Below are 4,082 nucleotides of genomic sequence, written 5' to 3'. Positions count from 1 at the left end.
TTCCTGTACGCATGAACTCTGTGTCTTATCCCCCCCCCCCAAAAAAAAAAAAAAATATTTTGTTCTCTAATATATGAACCTAAGCAGCTCTATATTCATATCATCATGAAAACAGATTTTCAAATCAAAATTAAATTCAGCATCAATTTTTTGAAGATTACTTACACATTTACAGTGAATTCTAAGCAAAATTATACATTAAAGCGCCTGTGCAGCAGTGCTCCAAAACTGCATCTTCTAACAAGAAAGCCAGTTAAACCTTTTTTTTTTCTTTTTGTTTCTTCCATTACAAATTATAAGTTGGGTTGTTTTGTTTTGTTTTGTTTTGTTCTGTTTTGTTTTGTTTTGTCTCCGTATGTGAAACATAATATATTTTTTAAATCTGTTAATGTTGGGGACTTTCCTTTCCTTTAGTGAAGAGGACAAACCTCTTTGGTAAATAAAGATGCGGGTCAGGATCTTGGCAACATGTCTGGTAGAAACAAATCATGTATAAGCCACTTCATGCAATTTTGAGTCATTGTTCAGCTGTTGATCTTGCTGCTTTTTTCAGGGGTCGGGCTACGGCCACGATGCTGTTTACACACTGAGTTACTTGCTGCTGATGATGAGGGAAATTCCTTACTTCTAAAGTTAACTGTGTCTTTCAGTTTGCTGAAGACCTATAGCTATAATTTCAGTATCGTCCTTTCAGAACATCTTCAGTTTTATTGTTTATAAACTACTGTTGTGAACAGTATCTGGAAGTATTGATATCCTTAGTCCTTGTTGCTGTTTGGATTTATATGTATCTTTTCCTGTTTTCATATTAATACCACTAAAAACTTAAATCACAATAAAAAACTCTCCAGAATAGTTCAGGCTGCTGTATTCTTTGTCTACTACTGTAGCCTAGCTTGTAAAAGGAGGTCACAGGTCTGCACATTGGTATTTGGCCTTGGTAGTCCATAAGTCCTGACCTACGACGCTTCTATAACAGAGCCCTGTATGTTCTGTTCCTGTTCAATATCCGTCACCATTTATCTCATTGACCACACTGGTTTCTAGAAATAGTCAGGTGGCAGACAGAGCTTTGCCTGTGCTTTGCTCTACATTCATCAAAACTGGTAGGAACTACTCTCTTTCTTTTCTCTCCAAGCTAGAAATACTACTGAAGTATTTTTCCTTTATTTTTTAATGCTTTCTCTTACTAATATTGTGACTTTAAGTTACTTTTAAATTACTTTAATTTGCACACAGCTATTAAAGGGCTTTTGAAACTAAGAGAGCAGAGAAAATGAAATGAACCTGTGACAGAAAGAGGCTCATCATCATGGGCAAAGTGGCTTTAAAGGAGCAGAAACAGCTATCTGCTCTCTTGAAGAAGCTGTCCCTGCTCCTGATGGTACTGAGTGAAGGAAAGAGAGAGAATCCTGCTCTGCAGGATATTAGTGCTGGTTTTGTTACCTCCCCGGGCTCAAGGTTCATCTGCAAAACCACAGGGGAATGCCATGGTGAGGCATTGTGGGAACATGACAGGAAAGAAGTTCATACCTTGGCTCTGAACTGCTGGCTCCAAACCATTTCTGAGATAGAGAAGATTTGATGGAGAGGGGATCAAATATTTCATTTCAAGTTTCAGTTTTCAACTGAAGGTAATTTTAAGAAATGTTCTCGTTATTTAATTTGAAATTGCTTTTGAAAATATCAAAATAAAACTGAGATGAAATCAGGAAAAAATCCTAAATCTACTTTACCCCTGCCCTGAACAAACAAAATTGTTCTGATAAAATCTTCAGCTTTCTAAAGGGCTGAGGTAGCTCACCTATGTTCTGCTCACATCAGCTCATTTCAGAAATCCCAGTGTGCATGTATCATGCAATTGAGGGACTCTGTGCAAGTGATGGAATGGTGAGGTCTGGGAGGCAGGAGAGATAGCAGGCCTGAAAGGAGGGTGATATACAACTCCACCGTCAAGCACAAAGCAAGTTGGGGATGTGACACTTGTCTCAGAGAGTTTGAATTGAAAAAAAATGAAAAAATGGCTGAAACACAAATTATTCTGCAGAATAGCCACATTCCTGTAGGATCACATTTCTAAACTACATTAAGCAGCCAATGATCTCTTATCTGCCTTGTTTTTTAATGAGAGAACTTGATGATAAACTGTACCTGCTCATGCAGTATGGCATTTTAACATACAGCCACACTGATATTTAACTGAAGAAAATCCTGGATACTGACAAAACCTGTTTTAGGTAGACATAACCAGAAAATATCCTGCCCTTCATATACACAAGTTAAGAGATCATTTCAGTCTTTCTAGAGGTTTCAAAAAGGTCTTTCTGGTGTGAACACTCAGTGCTTCTTACTTCCATCCTTCTCTCCTCTTGGCCTGCTTTTCTGATTGAAGTATTTGTAATGTACTTCCAGTAACACATTAAGTGAACTCACTTACATCTGTCACATATTGTTCTTTCCATCTTTCTGTCATCCCTTCCTGTTGGAAAAATATTTATCCAACTTGTTGATTCATGCAGTTATGAAAGGTAAACAGCAGCATTTGAAACAGGGCACATGGGGTTTCTTCTCTCATCCAGAAAGTCTTTTATGGACAGCAGGGTAGGAATCAAAGTATGAGAAACACGATTCAAAATAGAGTCTCCCAGATTTCTTGACATCTTCAAAACCAGAGCAAAGACTAAGGCATTAGACATTTGACTGTTTTCTTGTTATATCAGCATACAGCAGGAGTCAAGGTGCATATCAGCAGAATTTTGATACTTGCTTCAATACCGACATAAAATAGGACAGAAAAAAAAAATCAGAAAAACAAAGACTAAGGACATATGCAGAAAGAGAGACTCACTAAACTGTTTTAGAGACAATGCTAAAAAGGGTTGTTGTCCCAAAGCTCCAGCAAGTGGGTGAGCTACGGGCCTCCCAACGAAGCGCTGCATTGGAGCTGTCTGAGAGTATAAACATGCCTGAAATGGTGCTGGTATCTAAAGAGGACACAGCAGCTTCAGGTTATCTTCTCCCCACTTACACCCAGATGGGTATTTTCCACTGAGGTTGACACCTGTTCCTTAGGGAAGGTTGAGGTTCAGGGCCCTCTCAGCCCAAAACAAGTGTGCACCTTACAAGATCCAGGAAAGTACCATAAGCACTGGGGTAAAAGTAAGTTCTGGGGAACAGATTTCTCCTTCTACTGCTGAACAGCTGCAGAATTCTGAAGAATTCTGTGGGTAATGCAAACCAAACCCATGGGGTCAAAAATGAGAGTGCATAAGAAGGAGCACAACTGTAAAATAATGACATAGATTGTCTGTGCATTTATATTAAACATTCATTAGAATAAAAGAACAGAAATAACCCAGAGAACAAATCCCAGTTTTTCTCCTGTCAGGATGACAAGTTCTTATCACTGCTGATGCTTATTTTGGAATTTGACAAACCAAAAAATCCACGTTCTTTGACATGGAAAAATTCAAGTGAGAATTTACAGAAAACTTTAATGGTCATAAAATGTGTAGTCTCTCAAATCTTGCTGACAAAATCACTTCAGCTGACAGCTTCCATTGGTCTGGATGTAACAGGTTTAGAAAGAGATAGAAGGCAAATGATAGGCTCTCTACAAGTCAAAACCACCCAGCTCATTTCTGTGGCAAGTAGTAGTCACTTTCTGCCAGGCAGAGCCCAGGATAGAAGGCCTGATGCACTTGAAAGAGGCTTCCGTGAGAAGTCTGTGAGATGAACACACTGAATTGCCAGAAATACTTTGCAGGGATGTGTAATTAAACTTGTCAACTTTTATCCTTGGTTCCTTGCTATCCTATCCAGTGTTTAAGAATTTATGTTTTGGACCTGGCACATAGTTTTGGAGGACTATTCTACGCCCTCCCTGGATATCTTTTTATATTTTTCTTGGGATATATAATCCTAAATTTCTCCTTTCGCTAAGATAAATTGTATGTCACTTTTACCCTCTTCTCCTCCACTTTTACTTTAAAAGCCATTTACTGGTAGCTCACCCTTGTTGCTCAGGAGCTGGTGGGACCAGAGCACAAAGCAGTGGGATGAGGCAGCGAGGCAGACCAGAG

Source organism: Cygnus olor, chromosome 2 (genome assembly GCF_009769625.2).
Source record: "Cygnus olor isolate bCygOlo1 chromosome 2, bCygOlo1.pri.v2, whole genome shotgun sequence".
Classification (NCBI taxonomy): Eukaryota; Metazoa; Chordata; class Aves; order Anseriformes; family Anatidae; genus Cygnus; species Cygnus olor.
The sequence above is the reverse complement of the archived record's forward strand: the minus strand, read 5'-3'. Positions refer to the sequence as shown.